A 24439-nucleotide genomic window follows, 5' to 3' on the forward strand; every position below is an offset into this window, starting at 1 on the left:
ATAGGTAAGATAGAATGATGGTGCACCGACTTTCTGTATTCCATTCCTATCTCCCCCTCACAAGGCTTGTCTCTAGGGATCTATTTGTCCGATGAGGCGTCCCCCCAAGGCTGGGCAGAACCTGGTGCTGGTGTGCCTGAGGTGCTCTGACACAGAATGGTCCAATCAGGCTCTTGAAGGATATAGATGACTCCCTCCTTCTGAGGTCACCATGGAAACAGCAGGGCACCCTCCTAGGAGCCCACTTTCTGCCTCCCTCCCTCTTGTGGTCCTTAGCACCATCCCCTCCTCACTCCAGCTGGCCAGACGACCCCAGACACCGTGTGCAGGAGTCAGGGCTGTATATAGTACACCTGCTTAGCAATTACAAGTGCACAGAACAGCTCTTGGGTGCAGGCAGGGCTCCCAAGGAAGGGCAACAATCATGCTCCCTTGTAAACCCAAAGGGTTCGAACCATTGTCTCTATTGGGTAGATGTAGGAGATATTAGTAGATATAAATAGGTACAGAGGGATCTTTATAACCAGTGTGTAGGGGGCAAAGACCAACACTGCTACAGGTGCCCACAGACCCACACCCCAGGTGAAGACCAGAAAATAGCTGGCATCTTTGCAGCCCAGTGCACCCTTCCCCACCCTCCCAGTACCACTGCCATGAACCCTGTGCATCTACATTTCCTTGTTGTGCTTCATAGTCTTACAGTGTTTGTATCCCCAAAAGGTATTTAATTTTGCATATTTTTGAACTTCACATAAACAAAATGACAGAGACTCATTCTTCTACTCCTTTTTTTCCCTTTTTGCTCCCCTGTATTCCTGATGCTCTTCTTTCTCAGTGAAAATATTATAGTGCATTTGCTTTCGATGCTGTATAGCATCCCATTGTATAAACACACCAAGAGCTTATATTTCCCTTCTCCCGCCAATGTATACTTTGGTTGTTTCCAGTTTGATTCCAGCAGGATCAGCACGGCTCTGAGCATCCTTGGTAAGATTTTCTCTGGAATAGATTCCTAGGAGTGCAGGGACGCCAGGTCCCCAGGCTCAGGTACCTTCGGCTTTGCCAGGTAACATCAAACTGTTTTTTTCAAGTACTTGTGCCCATTTACATTCCTACCAGCAATGAACAGCTTCATGAATTCTCTTCGTATCTCTTTAATAAACAAGAATTCTTTATTTTAATATCATCAAAATGTTCCCATCTTTACCTTATGACCTGTAGTCCTTTGTGTCTTATCCAAGAAATTCTTCTTTATCTTTAGGTCATAAAGATAAATGCAATATTATCTTCTTAAAGCTTTATAATCTTTAATCTGCCTGGGATTGATTTTCATAAATGGCATGAGGAAGGATCCTATTTAGTTTTTTTTTTCTATGTGGTTATTTTTACTCAGCAATATTAATGATAAGTACATTTCCCCCCACTAGCCTACACTGCTCTGTTTTGCCATAAATCAAGTTTCTATATATGCCTAGTCTATTTCTGGGCCTACATTTTATTCCGTTGGTTTATTTTTACATCCCTGCCCCAGTACCACACCATCACTGTAACTTTTCACTAAATACCATTATCTTTCAGGACTAGTCCCCACCTTGTACTTTTGGAGTATTTTGGTTATACTTGGCAAATAGCTCTTCGTTCTACATTTTGGGATCAACCAAAAACATTGGTGCTTAGAGTCACACAGAATTGAATGTGTGGGTTGGTTTAGAAAGATTAACACCTATATGATTTTGAATGGTTTATATCCATGAACCTGACATATTTTGCCATTTATTTTTTAATTATCCTCAGTAAAAATTGTATCATTTTCTCAATCTTGGTATTGCATACTTTTATATTTATTTCTATGCACTTAATTTTATTTATGATATTATAAGTGGTATTTGTAATATTATATTTAATTGGCTGTTTGAATATCAAAGTACATTTGACTTTGTCCAGCCTTTCCTCTACAAACTATATCTCTGGGTAACCCACGAGTTGATACGGACATGATTATTTTGCATCAATAGTCTAGTTTAAATGAAGGAATTATAGAATTAGACCGTCACCAGTTTCACAATGCCTGATGGATCCATGGTTATCATCAATGATTATTATACTTGCTGACATTCCCAAAAGATAAAGAACCAGTTATTTCATTGCCCTTGATTAAAGAGCACACATATATCCTATGAAGCAGCTTCACCTAAAAAAAAAACCTCAATCTAAAACTGATCAAGTCTTTAGATTGACTTAATAATTTACAGGAAGAACAGAGAATAGAAGGACATGTTAAAGGACACTATGGACACGCAATGGACAAAATCCACAGCAAACAATCTAGTTTCTTCAACAAATAAGTTGCAAAGGGAAAATAAAAGTTTCAAAAGCATGGAGGGAAGCTATAGATTACAAGAGCAACAAGAAACATGCCAACAAACCAGTGTAAGATTCAAACAAACTGTATATATGAAAATTGGAGAAATTTGAAGTCTAACTGCATATTAAGGATTCATTGTTAACATCTGTTTTTAGATGTGAGAGTGGTATTATTGTTCCATTTTTAGAATGTCTCTGTCTTGTAAAGATACATACCGAAATGCTTATGGGTAAAATTGTGTAATGTCTGGCATTTGCTTCAGAAATAAACCAGGATAGAAGAGTGGGTGGGAGTGGATGAAACAGGAGTGCCCATGAGCTAATAAATCATTTAAGCTGCTGATATACACCTGGGACTTTATTAAGCTATTATCTCCACTTCCATATATCTTAGAAATGACCCGTAGTATAAAGCCTTTTTATTTAAAGACTAAAAGGAAAGGATGTAAAAAATAAATAAATAAAATAAAAATAAAAGGAAAGGATGTCATTCATTGGTTATGATGCTCTATATATTGACATATATACTATATCAAGCCTTATTAAGAGTATTTTTCAAAATTTCTATATCCAAACTGAATTTTTAATCTGCCTTCCCTATTAATTAATGAGAAAAGTATATTTAAATCTCCCAATCTGATGGTAGCTTTGTCAATTTCCTCTTATAGCTCTTTTTTTTTTAAGATTTTATTTATTTATTCATGGCAGACACAGAGAGAGAGAGAGAGAGAGAGAGAGAGAGAGAGGCAGAAACACAGACAGAGGGAGAAACAGGCTCCATGCAGGGAGCCTGATGTGGAACTTGATCCTGGGTCTCCAGGATCATACACCGGGCTGAAGGCAGCGCTAAACCACTGGGTCACCAGGGCTGCCCTATAGTTCTTTTCTTAAACCAACTTTTGCTTTATGTATTCCAAGGCTATATCACTAAGTAGATGCAAGTTTAGAATTATTATATCTTTCTGATGAATTGAGTCTTTTTATTATTATGCTGACCTGCTTTTTAAAAAAAATATTTTATTTATTTATTTATTTATTTATTTGGAGGGAGAGAGAGCATAAGTGGGGGCAGTGGGGGGGCAGAGGGAGAGGGATAAGCAGACTCCCTGTTAAGCAGGGAGCCCCACACAGGGCTCAGTCCAGGACCCTGAGATCGTGACCTGAGCTGAAGTCAGAGGTTTAACTGACTAAGCCACCCAGGTGCCCCGAGCTTATAACTACACCTACTTTTTTTTTTTAATTTTTATTTATTTATGATAGTCACAGAGAGAGAGAGAGGCAGAGACATAGGCAGAGGGAGAAGCAGGCTCCGTGCACCGGGAGCCCGATGTGGGATTCGATCCTGGGTCTCCAGGATCGCGCCCTGGGCCAAAGGCAGGCGCCAAACCGCTGCGCCACCCAGGGATCCCTACACCTACTTTTGATTAGTATTTACCTAATACTTTTTCTGTACCTTTACATATAACAATTCTGTATGCTTACAGTTTGTCTGTTTTGTCTGATATTTGTACTTACTTTTATTATAGAGGAGTCCTTACACACACAAGAGTAGATGGAATAGCATAATACATCTAATATACCCATTATCCAGTCCCAGCAATGATCAATGTCCAATATCGGGCTGCCCGCACTACCATTCATTTATCTACCTCTAACTACTCATCTACCTATTTTGAAGCAAATTCCAGCCCTTGTGTTTTAGATATATCTTATAAATAGCAGAAAGCTATGTTTGTTTTCCTATCCAGTCTAAATTTTATCTTTTAAATAGAATGTTAATCCATTTACATGTATTGTGATCACTGATATATTTGGATTTCTTTCCTTACCATATTTTGTCATATATATACATATCTCCTACTTTTTAAAGCATTTTTTATTTTCCTTCTTCCTTGCCTTTATACAGATTACTTAAGGTGGTGTTTTATCCTTATCCCACTTATTCCCTTCACCAGTTTGGAAATATACCTTCCCTCTTTTTTTCAATAGGTAACCTAAAGCTTTTAACATGCATACTTAATAAAACCTAAATGACTTTATCTTCCTTCCAAACAAAGAAGCACTTCACAATTTATATGCTAAAATTTCTGATATATTCATTCTATCTCATTTGTTTCATCTCACAAAGTAGCAATTGTTTTTATTCTTGTTGATATTTCAGTATAGTGAAAGGTTGTTAGATTTGTCCAAATGCTTACCAGCTTCTTTACCCTTCCATTAGGTTGGTCCTTCTGCCTTTAGAACTTCCTTCAGTGAAGCTGCATTTGTGATAAACTCTGTTGTTTGTCTTGAAATATCTTTGTGTTATCCTTATTCTTGTAAAACAATTTTTCTGCATGTAAAACTCTAGACTGTCAGTTATATCTTCCAGTATGCTGGCTGAATGTACATTACCTTCTGACTTCCACTGTTGCTATTAAGAAGTTTGCTATGGGGGATCCCTGGGTGGCTCAGCGGTTTAGCGCCTGCCTTTGGCCCAGGGCACGATCCTGGAGACCCGGGATCGAGTCCCACGTCAGGCTCCCAGCATGGAGCCTGCTTCTCCCTCTGCCTGTGTCTCTGCCTCTCTCTCTCTATGTCTATCATAAATAAAAAATCTTTAAAAAAAAAAAAAGAAGTTTGCTATGTTGCCGTTTTACAAATAGTGCTGAAAGCAAAACATGAAAATCCCTACACCTCCCAAACTTGAGGTCAAACCAAAGGCTTTGGAGGCCAAATAGGCAGTACAGAAAAGGTGTCCACAGCCACAAAGATGAAGAAAGAGAGAGACAATCTTGTTTCATGTCACCCACGTTCCACCTTTCCGCACCCCAAGACGCTGCAACTCCAAAAGCAACCCAAGTATCCTCAGAGGAATGCACCCAAAGTATCAACTTGACCCATATGCCATCATCACATCTCCCCTGACCACATCGTCAACCATGAAGATGAAGAACGGCAGTGCACTGACGTTTAGGACAGATGTCAAGGCCAACAAACAGCAGATCAAACTAGCTGTGAAGAAGCTCTTCGATGCTGATGTGGCCAAAGTCATACCCACCCATGGCCCAATGGAGGGAAGAAGGTACTGGAATTGTAGGTGCTGTGGCTCCAGGTGTGGCTGGCATGATTGCTGGGATCATCTCAACAGAGCACAGCTGGTGAGTTCTAAAGGAAAGAAACTTTTCTACCATCTATAAAAAAAAGGAGGAGAAGAAGAATGAAAAGGAGGAAAAGAAAGAAAAGAAGAAGAAATCTCTTAGTATAGATCGTCATTCCTTTGAGAGCATTCTGACTCTTCTCTTACTGCTTTTAATGTTCTTGTCTTTGGTGTTCTGCAGACTCCATATGACGCGATATGATCTGAGTCTTTACAACACCCCACGAGGCAGACAAAGACAGCTACTGTTCTACCACTTGACCGATTTGAAAGCTAAGGCTCAGCAAGGCCAAGGCTTACCAGGGAGAGAAAGACTAGTTCTCAGCTTTGTAGACTCACGAGCTCCAACTTGCTGGTCACCCAACAGCTGCCAGCCAAGCTCTTGAGAGGCTGATTGGGAGGATGAGAAAGGATTTTAGAGATTTAATTTGCAACTCAAAATAGAATGCCCACAGGGGACAGGTAGTCAAGAGCAGTGATTGCCCAATTTTTTTTAATGAGTTGCCTATCAATAAGTGTGCATCCTCAGTAAATGCATATTTTCCTTTTATACGTTTTTTCTTTTTCATTTATAAATTTTACCAGTGGTGAAATATGATTAAACTACCACAGTATGTGCACTACAACAAATAAACAAAGATAGAATGATAGAACAAGATGAAAAATAAATATAAATGGAAGTTCTAATATTTGTCCTCAGTCCTCTGTGAATAATCTTGGGCACTCCCATTTCAGAGGCTGTGAATCTGGTCCCTGCAAGCCCATGTGGCACTCCAGGATGGCACCACACAAAAAGCCTAAGGATGAGAGGGTTGGATGGTGTGAACAAACCCAGAGCCTAGGAAGGAGAGTCAGTAGTGTGAGGGAAGTGGCAGCTTGGTTCCCTCCATCTCATCCCCAGGACAGGACTGTAGGATGGAACCTCTAGACCAGAGCTCCCTTCCTCAGGCCAGGCCTGCCCCACTACCTGCAGTTCTTGGCTTTTCTGCCAAGCTTCTCCTTTAGCTAGATAAACATGGATCCTTCCCATGTTGACACTCACCCTGCCGTCAGGAAGGCTGTGCCCTTCCTTCTGGGCTAAGGACAAGTTCTCTCTTTTTAGGGCTGTCAGCAGAAGCTAAGCTTATCCATACTCAAGTTCCATCAACCTTTCCCAATCATAGTAATTTTTCATGAACAAATGCCCCTCCTTCTGTTTGGAAGGAGCTGTGTAGCCGTACACATTATGAGATAAACTTGATAAGGAAAAACATCCAAGCACTTGGTGGTGTAAAGCCTGGTGTATAGGATCCTAAACAATTTCAAATGACATCCATTTCAATCAAGCGAACAATAATAGCAAAAGCATCCTGCTGACAATCCTATTGGATACAAGTATTTTCATTCATATCTGAGGAAACCAGGAATCAGGAAGGTCACGGCCTTGATCAACATCACACCCAGTGAGTGACACAGCGGGACTTGAATTGGGTCTGTGTGGCTTCAAACCCTGAGTGTCATCTTTTTACCCTGTTGTCTTTTCCCTAGTGCCAGGAGCAGCCAAGTGAAGACAGGAGCATTAGGAGCGGTGGAGTTCCTAGAGCTATCGTAGTCAATAATTATAAGTTGAAACAGCCATGACTTCAATACCATATTTAATTTTTGTAAACACTTAACTTTTTTTATTGCAAATGAATAAAAATGCCCATTACACTAACCAGATACCTAGCATTAGAAAATAAGAAATTTTTAAACCACTGAAACATCAGTATATAATTATTCTCTGCCTACAGACTTTATATTTTTAAAATAGTCACAAAAAGCAGGAATAATTAAGCTGGCATTATTACTCCATTATTAGATCACCATTGTGTTTTAATTACACAATTAACAAATTCCCCTCCTGATTGAAGCTGAAATGCCAGTCAAGATTAGTTGCATTTCAGGATCAATCATGGGAAAATATAAAATGTAACTGGGAGTTTTGGTTAAACAAACTTAGATCCTGGCCCTGTACAGCAACTGAAATTGGCATGCTGTCCTGGACAGTCTACACCGTAACGATGTGAGTTCCCTTTGATGCAATTGGAAGGAAAGTCATGCTGAGTGGCAAATTGTCATTGCCTGATGCTTCCTCCCCTAAAATCAATCCGGAGAAATTACAGAGCAAGAGAAATACAGATCAAAGGAATGAACCAGAACAATGAGATGAAAAGGTCTTGGAAAACCAAAGACTGGCTTAAGCAGTGCCCAGTGTCAAAAGCTGGCTCCCAAAAATGATCTTTCTGAGAAAACTGAGCGGAGTTTATTGCATCCCACAGTAAAGGGGAATATCACCTCCCAGATGTTTGGCAATTCTCAGAGAGGAGAAGCCATTGTCCAAATTTACTGAGAACTGGAAGTTTGATTTATTTTTTTTAATTTTTATTTATTTATGATAGTCACAGAGAGAGAGAGAGAGAGAGAGGCAGAGACACAGGCAGAGGGAGAAGCAGGCTCCATGCACCGGGAGCCCGACGTGGGATTCGATCCCGGGTCTCCAGGATCGTGCCCTGGGCCAAAGGCAGGCGCCAAACCGCTGCGCCACCCAGGGATCCCTGGAAGTTTGATTTAAAGCAGTCTTTCCAGGGCACCTGGGTGGCTCAGTGGTTGAGCATCTGCCTTCGGCTCAGGGTGTGATCCCAGGGTCCTGGATCGAGTCCTGCATCAAGCTCCCCAGAGGGAGCCTACTTCCCCGTCTGCCTATGTTTCTGCCTCTCTCCCTGGGTCTCTCATGAATAAAGAAATAAAATCTTTTTTAAAAAAATAAGGCAGTCTTTCCAATGGGGGAAAGCTTCATCAGGACTGGGTACAGCCATGACTGGACCATTGGGGTTGGTGGAAACAGAAAGTACAGATTCTGAGCAAAGAAATCAAAGAATCTTAGGGCACAAATGGTCTCTGGATGCTTTCCATTGAAAAGCTGATGAGTCTTTATGGAAATTTCTATAACAATAATCAGGCTGAGCTGGAGATTCCTGAAAAAATGAAGTCACATTAATGAAGAGAAAAGAATAGCCCAGTTATGTTAATATAGATGGTAGGTGTCGTGCAGGCCCGCGTGGGAGTAGACTTCAGCTCTTAATGGTCTTGGGTGGTGGAAGATGGCAATGAGAGTGTGGGTGGGCACTTGAAGTTCTGCTCTGGCTGCCATCGTGAGCCTTAGAACAGTCACTGCTGGCTCATCTGGCCGGGCCACCACTCCTGGTGTCTGTGGAACAGTCAGGGCACTGGGAACTGCATGATCCCTGCTGTGGGGAGGATTTGAGAAGAACCAGGGAGGGCAGACCACCCAGCCACCCTCATCGCCCCCAGAAACTCACAGTATGGGGACCTGGTGAGAGTCTGGCTCTACCCAAGACACTGGGAACCAGAGACACTACCCTGACCAGAGTAGTTCCAGGGAGGGAGACCAGAAAGAGGAGGGATTCTCTGGGAACCGGGGGCTCCAATACCCTGGGTTCTGCAGAGACGGGAGTCTTCTCTTCCTTCTCTCTCCGGTTCCCTGGTTGTGGATCAGACTGATGAAAGGCAGATTAACAAGAGGAAGACCAACAGAAGTTTCTAAGCTTGTGCATCACACATACCCAGAGATGAGTAACTCAAAGTGGGGATTAGAACTTAGGGTCTGTATACCTGATTTAGGGGCAACAGACAAGGAGAAAGAAATTTCCCTGTTTTAGGGAAATCACATGACTTTGAGGAAGGATATGTGGGCTCTCAGGCAAATAGATGGAGATAGGACAGTTTGTGACAATGTCTATCTGGGCGTGGTGTCAACTCTGAGAGTTGGTTGCAGTTGCTCCCAGAAGGGGCTTTGTGAAAACTGAGTTTTTTTGGGAGACTGCTTTGAGGCAGATTAGGGATTTCAGGAACACAAATGCCTTCATCTCAAAATAATTCTTTAGTCAAAGTGGCAAATTCAGGGTGGCATATCCTGATCCCTTCTGTTCCATCCGCTTCCTCCCTTTAGACTTGGGACTGATGCTGGCCTGGCCTTTTATATCACTATACGGTCCTGAACTCATCCTCACTGGCCAAAGTAACCAGATTCCCAAGGAAGACACCCTTCCAAAATAAGGACAGCCAAATATTATTTACTGCCTGAAGCAGAATTATTGGAAGAAGAGGACCAAAAATGTAAAAGTGCATAATAATAAATGCACTTAAGATAAAGAAAAAATTGGCCCAAATAGTTTGCAGAAAGAGGAGATGTTTTTAAAAAGAAGAGGAAGGCAAAGGACTTGTAATAGACACCTTCCTGAAGAAGGTGTAAAAATGACCAATAAGTACATGAAGGGATGCTCAGCATCATTAGTCATTAGAGAAATGCAAATCAAAACCATAATGAGGTACCACTTCACACTCATCAGGACGGCTATCGGAGGGATGTGAGGGCCCAGAAAAGAGCAAGTGTTGACAAGGATATGGAGAAATTGGATCTCCTGGGCCTTGCTGATGGAAATGTGAAATGGTGTAGCTGCTCTGGACAAGAGTATGGCAGTTCCTCAGAAAAATTAGTCATAGAATGACCATTTTAATCCGGCAATTCCACTTCTGAGTATACACCCAGAAGAATTGAAAGCCAGGACCCAAACAGATATTTGGACACCCATGTTCATACCAGCATTACTCACAATACCAAAAGGTGGAAGCAACCCAAGTGTCATTGGCAGATGACTGGATAAACAAAATATGGAATATTATCAGATTTACAAAGGAAGGAAATCTAACACATGCTACAGCATAGTGGCCAGAATGGGAGAGGGAATGTGGAGTTATCATTCCAGTTTGGGATGAAGAAAAAGTTGTACAGATGGATAGTGGTCATGGTTGCACAATAATGTCCGTGTCCTAAATGCCACTGACCTGTACACTTAAAAATGGTTACAACAGGGGCACCGGGCACCTGGGTGACTCAGTGGTTGAGCATCTGCCTTCAGCTCAGGTCATGATTCTGGGGTCCTGAGATCAAATGCATCAGGCTGCCCACACAGAGCCCGCTTCTCCCTTTGCCTATGTCTCTGCCTGTCTCTGTGTGTCTCTCATAAATAAATAAAATATTTTAAAACAAAAACCGGAGCACCTGGGTGGCTTAATCAGTCAAGCATCCAACTCTTGATTTCAGCTCAGGTCATGATCTCAGGATCGTGAGATTGAGCCCCACATTTCAAGCCCCACGTTAGGCTTTGTGCTCCGTGTGGAGCTGATTTATCTTCTTGTCCTTCTCGATCTGCTCCTCCCCCTACTTGCTCTTTTTCTCTCTCTCTCTCAAATAAATAAATAAATAGATAGATAGATAGATAATAAAATCTTTTAAAAAATAGTTATAATAGTAAATTTTGTTATGTATATTTATATGCATGTTATATATATGTATAAAAATTCCTCCATCCTTCTATCCCCATTGAGAACAAGGCCTTACTCTGCCTCTGGTCCCAGCATCCCTAGGAAGATTGCATGTGTCCCATGAAGGGTCTGTTCCAGGCCCTGGAACCATGGCGGGAAGGGGCAGTTGGCTGGGAAGGGGCACAAGAGAATTTTGGGAAGTGATGAAATGTTAAATATCTGATTGTGGTGACGGTTATATGAGTGTCTAAATTCCTAGTAAGGTACATTTTGCTACATTACTTGTATATAAATTATATCTCCATAAAGATAATTTTTTTACAGATAATGGATGAAACAAAACTGGCCAAATGTTGTTAATGGTTGACAGTGACAATGAATACGTGGAAAATTATTCTATGCCATCTACTTTCATTTGTATTTGAAAATTACCATAGCAAAAAGTTTTAGAAAATTGAAATATGCGTCATCCAACTTCCCTGACTCCACCACCCCAAAGACACGCCTCCATGGGACTAAAAGTAAAGGCAGTAACTCCTGACGTTGGCACTGTATTTACAAAATATGATTCATAAGCTTTAACTCTTCCTATTCTTGTGAGAATCAGGGGCAGCCATAAAACATCATCTCCCTCTCACGTGGGGACTCTGAGGGACCAGCGGGAAGTGACTTGCCCCATATCACACGGGCAGGGCAACAAGGCTGGAGTCTGAGGCTGAGGCTTCTGACTGAAAGCAGGTGTTCCAGTTTTTCTTTTTTTAAGATTTTTATTTATTTATTCATGAAAGACAAAGAGAGAGGCAGAGACAGAGGCCGAGGGAGAAGCAGGCTCCCTGTGAGGAGCCCCATGCGGGACTCGATCCCAGGACCCCGGGATCACGACCTGAGCCAAAGGCAGACTCTCAACCACTGAGCCACCCAGGTGTCCCATGCAGAGGGTGTTTCTGCCAAAGCACCTGTGGGGCCCCAGGGCCACGGACCCCCACCCGGTGGGACTGGTGCCTCTCACAGCTCCTTTCCAGGCTCTCCTGAGGATGTTCAAAGAGCTTCCAGCAGGGCAATTCTAACCCAGATTAGCAACTGGAGTTGGAGGTGATTGCCTGTTACCATGGTTATGTCCTACTCAGCTCCCAGTGAGCCCCAAAGAAGCAGCTAATACAGTGGTAGGAAAGCAGCTCAGGCAAGGTCAAAAACGCTCCCTGGCTGTTTGCAGAACATGTCAATTTTCTCTGGTTTCTGAGAATGACTTTATGCAGAAATAGTCACTAATGTGACATCCTGAGCCACAAGCCACACGTGTGGAAGTGTCGCTGTTTAAGGAAGAAAACCAACAGCATGCTGGCCCTCGCCGGCGCCCACCTCATGCAGTGGCTGCGAGGACTGAATGAGCCAATTCTTGTAACGTGCTTAACATGATAACTGGCTCATGGTGAACCCCCAGTATTTTAATTAATATTGCTATTTCAAATATCTTCACGGAACGTATTAAAACAGTGTTTTAATTTCTTGTTTAAAATAGAACTTACATGCAGACCTCTGATCTTGGTTCCAGAACTTACTCACCCAGAATACAGATGGGGACAATCCTGAGTAAAAGGCCTCAGAGGATCCCCAAAAGCTCTCCAGGAGTTGCCCTTAAACTTTGGTCTCTACATTTCGCTGAGGATCAGATCTGTTGCTGTCGGCGGTGTGACGTGCAAGCTTGAAGCCTCGGCTGGTACACGTGGAGGGTGAGCTGCACCCCAGCAGCACAGCATTGCGTTTGATACACGGTGTGTTGTGGAGGTGGGGGGCAGTGACGGTTGGCCCAGATCAAGGGACTGGAGCTTGTTCAGTTTATTTAGCACAGGTGTGCCCGCGCTCACAGCCACAGCAGCGTCTCAGGCATTAGGAGGTCCCCAACGAAGAACCAGACAGAGCCAGCCTGGTCCCCCATCCGGAGGGCAGCTCCCGTGGGCACTCCACACCCAGGCATCAAGACCTTCCAGACTTTCCAAGACCTTTCAGCAGGAGGGCCTGCTGGGTGGGCCCAGGTGCCGGCCAGGGAAGGCTGTCTCATGCTGGAGGCATCTGGTCACCTCTACGCATCAGGAATGCAAGCAGTCCCCTCACCTTGGCTTCCCTGGTCCCACTCACCACCGCTCCACTCTTGGGTGACTTCTGGTTCCATCGCAGCAGGTCCATGCCAGAGGGTTCTGGCTACCTCCCCTAACCACCAGCCCTCGCAACCTCCTGTATTCCTTGATGCCAGCCTACACCTCCTCCCCGCAAAGACATCTCGCTCTTTCCCAGCTGATCTTAGTGGTGCATAAAGCCCAGAGCGACTGATGTATTGGCTCCTCTTTCTTCCAGGACAGAAAGAGCTTAATCCCCTGACTGTGTTATAAAGCAGGGGATAATTACATCCCATCCTTCTAGCACAGCAAAGAAAAGATTTTTTTTTTAAGTCGCGTACTAAAACAGGCTGAACGTTCATATTCTGACATTATTTCAATTCCTCGCCTTATTTCTGAGTGCCTCCCACGTGCCTGTTAGGCCCTCGGGCTCTAATAAGTGAGCTGTGTTTCTACCCTTTGGATTCTGGTCAAGCAGCAAGGGGCAAAGGAGAGGGCCCTCTGGTGAAGGAATATGGGGACCATTGTGGTGGCAACGAGCAGTGCGAGAAGGTGTCCCAACAAGCAGTGGGGGGTCAGGACGCTGGCATGTCCTGGGGCGCTCGTTTGGATATAGGCTTTGGGCTGGGCAGAGATGGGACTGGAGAAAGAGCAGAGTGTCCTACCAGCAAGAGGGCAGAAGAGAGGATGTCGGGATGGCCCAGAACTAGCTTTGGGACCACTTCTTGGGGGCAAGGGGGCCCTGTTGGTGGGGCTCAGGCACTGACCTGGAAGACTTAGAAGGAAGCAAGATCCAAGGGCTGTGGACGTCCCAGGGAACAGGCTTCCCATCAATAGAGGGGTCAGCCAGCACTTTGTCATGGCTTTAGTTCCAGTGCTGGCACCTGAGCCTGACCCAGACCCAAGGTGGCCTGACCGGGGTCTCCTGACCAGCAGGAGAAGGCAAGGCGCCCTCCCAGGCAGCGGTGAGCTGCTCTCTGAGCCCCCTTACAGTGAAAGTAGGGTCTGTGATTCAAGGTACAGAGCAGCTGATGGAGGACTGGGCCCCCCCCCCAGAGCACCCCTTCATCTCTGGATCCTCGGGGCACAGATGGGGACTCTCCAGGAGTCTGCTGCCTGGACCCAGTTCCTGGCAGCCTGCGTTTGATGCACACCCACCTCAAAACAGGCTTTGTCTTCCAGTTCCCCTCTCCAAGATCTGGCCTGAGTCCCCAGCTGCCAAGCCTGGATAGAAATAAGATGTTTATGTGCTTGCTTTGCTCGCATCTCTTCCTTGCCTCATTCCAGAAAGGATCTGAGATAACGTTCCAGCATCCTAAAAAAAAAAAAAAAAAAAAAAAAAAAAAAAAGTGAAAAGTGGATAGATTTAAAAATCAGGGTATTGGAAGACAGTTTGGCAGTTTCTTACAAACTAAACATATTATTATTATTATTATTATTATTTAATTTTAAGGAGGCTCCAAGCCCAACATGAGGCTTGAACTCATAACTCTGAGATTAAGAGTCACACGGTCTAGTGTCGGAGCCAGCCCAGCGCCCCCAGACGTATTCTTACCATATGACCCAACAATTGCATTCCTTGGTATTTACCCAAATGCATTGAAAACATGTCCACACAAAACCCGGCACACAGATATTTGTAGCAGCTTTATTCCTAATTGCCAAGGGTTGGAGGCAACCAAAATTTCCTCTGTATATAAATGAACTGTGGTGCATTCAGACAACGGAATACTATTTAGCACTAAAAGCAAATAAGCTATCAGGCCATTAACAGCCATGTTGGAAACCTAAATGCATCTTACTAAAAGAAACCAATCTGAACAGGCACCACATTGCATGGTTCCCATTATATGACATTCTAGAAAAGGCAAAGCAATGGAGACACTATAAAGATCAGTTGTTGCCAGGGGTAAGGGGGAGGGAGGGATGAATAAGCAAAGCCCAGAGGATTTTTAGGGTAGTAATAACTATTCTGTAAGATGCTACAATGTTAGATAGCTGCTATCATACATTTGTTAAACCCATAGAATGTGCAATACCAAGAGTTAACTGTAGACTATGGACTTTGAGTGATGACAATGTGTCAACGTAGGTTCATCAATCGTATCAAAGGTCCCCTCTGATAGGGGATGTTAATAATGGGGGAGGTTATGCCTGTGTGGGCGCAGGGGGATATATGAAAAATCTCCCTACCATCCTCTCGACTTTGCTATGAGCTTAAAACTGTTCTAAAAATGAAAAATCTATTTTTCTTTTAACTCAGGGAAAAAAAAAATACAGGTAAAGTAGAAAGACAATGCCTGAGGGAAAGCTAATGTGTGCATACTCAGTTATAAAATCAGGGCAAAGATTCCTAAGCAGCAAAAATAGAGAAACCCGATCAGCTAACATGTTTACTACACCAGGTTAAAAAAGATAAATAAACTGTTCCTATATGCGTTGCAATCATAGATCTCAAGAATGCGGGATGTTTGAGCGGAAAAGCAAGTTCAAAACATTGTCAACAAATTACATGTAAAAATGTCTACATACACTCCATGATGCTGCAGATTGCTTACGGAAGTCTACCTTCTAAACTAGAAATCACGGCACGGATGCATCCCCAGCTCAGGACAGTGGTTTCCTCCGAGGAGAGATGAAGCAGGATGGACGATGTTATCCGTCTTCTATTCCAGTAAGACAACTCAATGTTTATAAAAATATAACTCATTGAGAGCTCTATTACCCTTTGTGCTTATCTGCACATTTAAGGGTGCAAAATAATTATTTCTAACTTCACAGATTATCACGATAAAAAACATACTGGCTCCCAAAGGGGAAAATCAAGCCAGCCACCCAGATGGCTTTTCCTGGGGCAAATGTCTCTGGGGCACTTGATACACAAGGACCTCCACGATCAACACGCTTCATAATCTCAAGAGCAAGTTCTGTTTCTTAGGGCGTCGTCCCTCGGCGCAAACCAAAGGCATAACCGTACAAACGAAGGAACTAGTGAGACAGACCTGAGGCTTGACCCCACCCAAGACCACTTCATATTATTTTATGTCACACTCAAGAGAGCCAGAGGGGCAGCTGTCATCTCTCAGATGTGGGACGGGCTCTGCAAGAACCGCGTCTACACTGCCAGAAAGCCTGCCAGCCTGCAGGGCTGAGAGGACCCCAACCCCCTTCGTGCTCACCCCACACACAGGCTCAGAGGCTTCATTCTGTGATCAGGAGGGAAGAGAGGAGTGAGGGTGAAATGCAATGTCACCTCATTTTGCTTAAAGAAAGGCATTGTCCCCATCAAGTTCTTGATTCCACAGCATTGCTAGGGCCACACTGTGCCAGTTACAATGCAGGGGAGCTACCTTCCTAGACTCTGGGCCCCAGTGTCATAGGACGTGCCATGCTAGCCCACACCTGCGTGTTTTACAGAGGCTGCATCAAAGGTCAGAAACATCCTTGCACACCTTCTTCCAGGTTGACTCTTTCTCATGCTCTGTACAAGACACAGACATCACCTCCTCCAAGACAGAGCATCACCTCCTCCAAGATGTCTCTGCTGATTGCCCCGTGCTGGGTTAGGTGCCCCCCACCCTGGTTTCTTCTCTCTGGTTTGTTGCATTTCCTCCAAGAAATCTGGGTTCTAGGTTATGTCCTCCGCTCAACCACAGGACCTCAGAGGGAGAGACCAAACCTCAGTCATCTTCTGCGCTTGGCCCCTGAATCCTTACCCACAGTTGAGAAAGACACATCTGTGACCAGCCCCTCCTCCCAGACCAGCTCCCCATCCATCTGTGGGGGGAAATGAGTGTTCATAGAACAAATCGCATACGGCAGTAAGCTAAGCGCTCTCCCTGAGACCTGTGAGGTGCTGGGAGGGAGTGCCCAACAGGGGAATCTCGGAGGTCAAAGGCCCATCTGCATTTTCCGAGCATCATTCGAAGCTGCTGGAAGTGGGCAGTGGGTCACCCCAGCCACCACCGGTGTGGGAGGATCCACAGTGGGCTGGGAAGATGGCATTGCCAGTGTCGGCCTGGACAGCAGACAGTCCCGCGGCCCATTGAGTGACGTTTGATTTTCAAGGTGGGGAACTACAACTCTCAGCTCATTTTTTCCGGCTGGGACCCCACTCTTCTGTCCCGCCTCGGGGTAACGTGGAGTCCCAGGAGGTGACCCAGGCAAAGCACTCACATTCTATATAGTGTGCTAAACGCCTGCCGTGGACTACCTGGCAACTTAGAGGGAAAGAGGGTCGTTTTTACCAATCTCCTGAGTACCTCTAAGAAGGAAATTGGCTGACAGACCCATGCAGACATTCTAGAACGCTGTGTTCTTGTATAATTTGGTCTTGCTTTCTAGAACACTTAGCCCTGTTGAGAACACACTGTTGCTAGGATACAACCAATGAGTAAACACGCCGACTTTCTATTATCGGTTCAAAGAATCCCAGGCTCTGTTTGAAACCGGCTCCGCCAAGGGCACTCGTGATCTCCTAATTGCTCTGTCTAATGGACACTTTCGAGTCTCTCCCTTGCCAGACCTGTTGCCTCCAGATTCGGGAGTTTCTTCCTTGCACTTCCAGAACACTCCATGTGCCTCTCCCCTGAGCCTGCCCCTAAAAAAAGGCTGAGCCCCAGGCTCCCCCTCCAGGGCCTGCATAAGGTGAGGCAGGGAGGGACCCAGGGGCCACAGTCAGGGAAGCCCTACCTCTCGAGACCCACAAATGCAGAGCCAGGCTCGGAAGGAGGCCCTCCTGCAGCGCTGCGTCCGGGCCCCTGGCTGGCTCTTCCCTCTGATGCTGGTTCCCCAGGCTGTCCCCCCAGCTCTCAGGCCCCACCTCCCACACCACTGGGGCTTCACCTAGAGCTTCTCCCTGCCCTCAGGCCCGTGCACCCAACTTCTTCTGGACGTTTCCCCCGAGAGACCCTCTGTTCCTCCGAAGCCACCTCCCTCACTTTGCCAGAAGACCTCATTCTCTCGGTTAATAAACTCACCTGCACCCCTCAGTTATACAAGGTAGAGAAGTGGGAGCCCACCCCACATACATCACCGTCACCTGGCGTATGAGGACTTGACCTCTTAATGTGTTTCTCCAAATCATCGCTTCCCACCACCCCCACCATGACTGCCTTGCATCAGACCCTCATGTCTCACTCCTGGACGTTGCAATAGTCACCTGTTCACACTCCCTGCCTCCCATCGCCCACCTCGCCCAGTCCCCCGGGACTCCACGCGTGCTCCCTCCAGTTCACGTCCCTGTGCCTAGGATCGTGTGCATAGAAAGAATTCCCCTCCCATGAGGGACGATTTGGCATTATTTCTTAAAATTATAAATGTATTTATGTCCTTGGGCTCAGTAATTCCATTGCAGGCAATTCATTCTACGCACCCAATCCTCTGTCTGAGGATATTATTCGCAGCATCGTTTATAACAGCACAAAATCAGAAACCACCTCAACGTCCATCCATAGGGCAAACGTCGGATGCAATTGTTGAATCCACGGAATGTTTTAAAGCCAACAAAAGACAAGCCCAGCTCTGAGTGCACTAAGACAGAATGACTTCCATGGCATAATCAATAAAAAGCAAGGGTAAAACAGTGTGCTGAGTGCGACCGCTGTGCTAAAGAGGAGATAGATACACACCTACTCATATTCACGCTCTCTCTGGGATGAAACTCTAGCGCCCAGGCCAGGGTTGCTTTGGAGAAGGGGGCTCAGGGACGAGGGCGAGGGGGAGCTCCACGTTGAGCATGTTTTACCTTTGCAAATAAAATCTGCTCAAGCCGTCTTGTGTTTGCAGTGAGCGACCTTTCCAAAGTACAGATGTGACTGCATCAAATCCTGCTCCCAACACCTCAGGGGCTCTCTCTGACGGGGTGTCTGCGACAGTCATGGCTCACGCTTGCCATCGAGCAATTAACACCTGTTCATTATTTTTAGCACCTTTTCACTTGTCAACGTGTCCTGGGGTGAATGATAAATTATATCCTTACCCTATCAGGCGACTCCAAAGATACAGCCCACCCTCATCCAGCTCACCTTCCTGCCAGCCCCCCACCTGGCTCCTCTTTAAACTCCCCGGCTCATTGAACTCCAGAAACACTGAACTGCTTACAGCTCCCCTGCACACGATCTATCTTTAGCCCCCAGGCCTTTGCTCATGCTGTACCCTCTGCTGGGAATACCTAGCATGCCCTAGAATACCCAACCCCTGGGCAGAGCCAGTCTCGTCCATCCTTCAAGACTCAGCCATGGCCATGGCCACCCCGTCACCGTGCTGCTCTGAGATCCTGAGCAGGGCCTCAAGCACACCACAAATCTTTTCTGTACTCTGGCCTATTCTTGAGGTCCAGAGTTCATCCTGTTTGAAAGGGAAGGCAAAAGGAATGTACTAAATTCGAGCCCAGGTCCAGAGTCAGGAGCACCTGCTCTGAATGTGGGATCTGCCACTTACTAGAGCATCACCTTGGGAGAAAGGGGTGTGCATTCAGGGCTCTCCTGAGCACCCTTTTCCTATAAGATAAGGAGTTTGGGCCTTGCAGTTTCCTTTTATAGTAAAAGAAGATGGTTGCTCCATCACCTAATATAGAAATGTTTGGGTTCAAGGATCTGAGGACTCCCTCTTTGTCTAGGCTAGCTTCTCAGGCAGGCATGTCATTCCTAGATGGAAAGTTCTTCAAAGAGGCAGGTATTTCTCTTCTGTCCCTGAGCCCTGAAGGCAAGGTTAGGCCAACAAGAGAGATGTAGACTCATCCCAGAGGACTGCTGTTGTCCATCTGTCCCCCAGATGCTCTCCCTGTGGGTTAGTTCCTGGGGCCAATGCAACAAAGTGTCACAAACTGAGCCCTTTAAATGACAGATCATCTCAATTCTGGAGGCTAGGGGGTCAGCAGACTAGGCTCCTTCCTGAGGGTCCCTTTGTACAAGGACCCCAATCATATTGGACGAGGGGCCCACCTGCTTCAGTATGAACTCATCTTCACTAATTACATCGCAGTAGATTACCCGATTTCCAAATAAGGTCATATTCACAGATACCTGAGGGTTAGGACTTCAGCATGTGAATCTGAGGGGAATGCAATTCAACCCCTAACACCATGCTTGTGAGTTTCTATTCTCAACCCCAAAAAGTGCAGGCCGGGGAGCAGGACCAACCTCCAGAGGCCCCCCCCCTCACCTCTGCTTTCTCAACTGGGAGTACCTGAAGTCAACCCCACCTCCCTATGGAAGCCAGGGCTTAAGGAGAACCCTCAGTTGGCCCCCGGGGGTTCATGGGATCATGTCAGGCAGGAGCAGGGCTTTCCAGTTTCCAAGCCCACTGCAGACATTGCTTCCTTGAGGGCTGAGCCTGCCGCCCATCCCGTTGGACAGCTGAGCGAAGGTGAGCCCCTCAGGTGCAGCACTGCGCACCAGTTTCGTCCTGGGTGCAAGAGGTCTGCCGTTGATTTACGAAAACACTTTTTTTTTTATTTTTTTATTAGAGTTCAATGTGCCAACATATAGCACAACACCCAGTGCTCATCCCGCCAAGTGCCCCCCTCAGTGCCCATCACCCAGTCACCACTTTTTTGATCGCACAGAGACTGACTCGCGGTGCAATTAGGAGCCTCCCGCGTTCCCTGCAGCGATACCTGGCAGACGCGGTGGGCCTCCCTGGCAGCTTCCAGCAGTCGGATGGAGCGAGAGGCTTCTAGAAGGAGGGGGCTCAGAAGGTGAGCTGTAGGAAACATCCCCAAGAATGAGGCCAGACGGTGATATGTCAGAAAACGGAGTCCCCCTCATTTGCGGTGGCTCAGTATGGTCCGCAACACGGTCCTTATAGTCCTATGGCTCGGGGATGGCATGGGCTTCCCTCCCCTGCCAGTCCTGGGGCCCCGGGGGGACTCCTGAACATCGGCCATCTCATGTCTACAATAAAAATAACTGCTGGGGTCACAGACTGCAGGTGTGGCTTACAGGAGGCAATTCGGCACAGACGTATTGGTAATTTCTTATTGCCCCACTCCCGCCCCCAACACTCATAAATACGTGCTATAATATTCAACAAACATGTGCTGAATGCCCACTGTGTGCCAGACACAAATGTCCAAAGAGAAGGAAAGAGATCTGCTTCTTTGTGTTTATGCCAAGGAAGAGCTTGGACTCCCCTGGGCCACAGGAGCACCAGTCCTTTATCCGATTGACAACTGTTTGACCTCTTGATGTGTTTCTCGTGGGTCCAGGACCAACAAGAGCCCCCCCCCCTCCATCCCACCTGGGATCTCAGACTAGAAGGGCAAGTGGACACATGGAGTAGTAGCCACAGGGTGGTGCCAGCCAGAAGTCTGTACCTGCCCTGGGGAGGGAGGGAGGGAAGCCTCTCAGAGGAAGAGGCACATGAATCTAGAGGGTTCCAGAATGTTCCCTTTCCACCGAGAGTCTGTTTCTCTCCAAAACACACCGCTATGGGCAGCATCCGTGGCCCACATAGAAATAGAGCTTCCCTTTGATCCAGCTCAAGATTTTCACCTTTTTAATCTCTGCCCAGGAGTAAAAGCCTGAATGGAGACGGAGTCGCTGCCTCCCTTTGAAATCATGCAGCTGCCGGCACAGAAAAGATAAAAAATTCATTGGGGATTTTTCTTCAGATCTGCACTTTGCTCACTGTATAAGCTGTTGGGATTTTGCAACAGTATTTAGAAGATTTGTAATGCCAGGCTTAAATCTTCAGAAGTTTGGGGGGTTGGGGAAGGGAAAGGAATTTATTTTAGAATTCCGTTTCCTTATGGCATCAACAAATGATAAGTGAAATATGGAGCAGCAGTGGTGAGGACTAGGAAAAGGAGAGATTCTCCGCATGAGAGCCCACAGCTTCTAATAACAGACACTGGCTGCCGCTCCGGGACCCTGGTACCCAGAGCCGTGCTTCAAGACACTTTGCAGCTTGTAGGCCCGGGCACATGCTTTAACCTTCTAGTCTCAACTCCCATATCCGCTCATTTCATAAATATCATTGGTGAGGCTGCTGTGTGCCGGGAGCTTTACCCTGGGAATACAGGTGGGCCTGAGCCTCCAGCCCTGTCCTGCAGGAGCTCCGATCTGTCATCAGCATGAGAACCATGTGTCCCAATTCAAGGGCCTTAAAAGGCCTGTACTAAGTATACTGGCATTCGAGAGACTTCTGGGAAGGGGCTCAGAAATGTTCCGAGCAGACTATTGGCCTTGTTTACTGGCTAAAGTCAGGGAATGAGTCCTCTGCGGGCTGGTGAGTTCCTGGGTCACTCCCCTTGTCTGCGTGGTTTCTAGCTCACCTATAAGACTGATTCAAAGCCCCCAGTGGGGATGGGGTACGTGCAAGCTCAGAGAAATAGCAGAGAAGGAGCCCGGAGAACCTGCCTCCAGGCCACTCTGGTCCCAGGAATTCCAAAATGGAAGAAGGAGTGCTCACTTCGGCAGCACATATACCAAAACAGGAGAAGGTAGTGGTGGCTGTGGCCAGCAGTGGGATGGAAGGAGGAGAGAATAGGTGGTAGTGGGGAGGAGACCCTGAATCTCGGGGGGCCTGCCCTCAGGCAGGAGTTAGCCTGGGCCAGATTGGTTCTGGAGGCCACAGTGGCATCTGTCCCTTCTGCAGTGGCCTCACCACAGGGACCAGGCTGGGTGGGCTGCAGCCTCAGGTTTGATCAGAAGGCCACTTGTTGTACCTGAATCAGCACCTGGTGACACATCCCATTCAGGCCCCACAGAGGCCTGACGAGGATCTGTCCCTGCCTATGGATAGGGCTGTCAGATAAAACACAAAATCTGCAGCTGGAAGTTGGGAGGCTGCAACCACAAGGCCCAAACGAGGCTTTCCATCGAGAAGGAGCCAGGCACCCTCTCTGCGGGCAGCATGACCATGCAGTGTATTCTTGGCAGGCTGAGCAGCCCTGCAGAGGTGGGGAAGCCCTTGGACACCTGCCGGTCCAGGGGTTCCCACAAGCCAAGTGGGTGCCATTTACAGGGACTACAATAGAAGCATGACCCCTGGGGGATGCCTGGGTGGCTCAGTGGTTGAGCATCTTCCTTCAGCTCAAGTCATGATCCCGGGGTCCTGGGATTGAGCCCTGCATTGGCATCCCTGCAGGGGGCCTGCTTCTCCTCCCTCTGCCTGTGTCTCCCTCTCTCTCTCTGTCTCTCATGAATAAATAAATAAATAAAATATTTAAAAAAAAAAGCAGGGTTCTGGGGAGCAGGCAAAGCTGTAGGGGCAGGGGAAGGTTATATGGGCAGGAGGTGAGTGGTCACATGGCCAGTCAATGCAAAGCCTGTCTGTCCAGCTGCAAGTCTAATCCTCACCATCCCTACTCTTGCAGGGAATCTATCCCTGGCTGCAAACACCTAGTGTGAAACTAGCCCAAGCTGACTGTAAGTACAAGGAGCCCCAGAAAGAAAGAAATTGGTGTGAGGGAAGGTTTCGCAAGGATGTGAAGCACAGTGGCGTTCCCTTCACTTCCAGAAGGACCTCCCAGTTAAGCAAGGAGGGAAGGAGCACCCCCCAGGGACAGTGGGAGGCTCATGTCTGCGGGGGAAGGAGCCACTACTGACGAGGAGAAATGGAGCCAAGGGCTCAGGTCGGGGAACAACAAGATACTCTCCTGGAGGGCTGCTCCGAGTGCCCCATGCCCCCGAGAAGAGCACGCCAGCAGAGCTGTTTGCCTCTTGGACAACCAGCCGACCAAGGTAACAGGGTGGTGGACCTGGGTTCTAGTCTGTTCTGTGAAGGCAGACTGCCTGTGTGACCAGGGGCACAGTGGCACCCTCTGTGGGGCCTCAGGGCTGGAGCAGGGGGGACCGGAGGACCTGTAAGAGCAGCGCAGTTGAACCTCTGGGTTGAGGCTGTGTTCTGCCTATTTGGACTCATCTTAGACTCATCTCTCCCTTTAGCTGAACTTAGGCCATCTTTTACAAAATTTCTTTTCCTCCATGAGCTCGATTTGAGCTTCCAGAAAACAATCTAGAAGAATCTTCAGCCTCTTGGAAGGGGCTCTCTGGGCCCTGCGGAGTTGGGGATCGCGATGGCCCAGCGCGGGGACTTGGCGCCACCTGGTGGTCCTTCTTGATCTCACTCTGGAGCCAGAACCACCCCCACCGCGGGGAACGAGGCCTTTGACCTCGGGGGGAACTCTGGCAGTCTCACAAGTTCACCAAGTTCCACCAACTCAAACAAAATTACCTGGCCCAGAACAAACGGAGAACTGATACGCCTAGAGCCCTGTGGCATCTCATTCACTTTTTACATTTATTCGCTGACCCTTCATTCATTCATCTCCCTGGGGCCCTGCTGGAAGCTGGGAATGGAGCCATATGAGCAAGTCACATGGCCTTTGTCTTCGAGTGGCTCCTGGAGCACTGGAGGGGACAGACACAGACGACCCGTTCTGCACTGTGTGGTAAGACGTCAGCGACACAGGATGCAGCAGAGCCTGGAGAAGGGCAGTCCCTCAGCC

General features: G+C 46.7%; 2 long non-coding RNA genes across 6 annotated transcripts in view; one reads left to right on the forward strand and one right to left on the reverse strand.

The window, feature by feature from the left end:
• LOC140601748 (uncharacterized) overlaps positions 1-17273 on the reverse strand; it is a 53853-nt gene extending 36580 nt beyond the window's left edge. For 3 of the 4 annotated variants that reach the window (XR_012004803.1, XR_012004802.1, XR_012004801.1), the window contains exons 1-2: positions 17161-17271; positions 14143-14299 (exon numbers count right to left, since the gene is read on the reverse strand). This is a non-coding gene — a long non-coding RNA (uncharacterized lncRNA). Of the gene's footprint in view, positions 1-14142; positions 14300-15516; positions 15651-17160 lie in introns of all 4 variants that reach the window. The other variant, XR_012004804.1, reaches the window with a different exon arrangement.
• LOC140601749 (uncharacterized) lies at positions 60-18697 on the forward strand. Of its 2 annotated transcripts, XR_012004807.1 has the most exons (5): positions 60-720; positions 948-987; positions 12423-12642; positions 15436-17631; positions 17853-18697. It is a non-coding gene; the product is annotated as an uncharacterized lncRNA (long non-coding RNA). The 2 variants fall into 2 exon arrangements; XR_012004806.1 differs by having other exon boundaries at positions 60-987.
• Positions 18698-24439: the final 5742 nt, after the last annotated feature.

Source organism: Canis lupus, chromosome 12 (genome assembly GCF_048164855.1).
Source record: "Canis lupus baileyi chromosome 12, mCanLup2.hap1, whole genome shotgun sequence".
NCBI classification, from domain to species: Eukaryota; Metazoa; Chordata; class Mammalia; order Carnivora; family Canidae; genus Canis; species Canis lupus.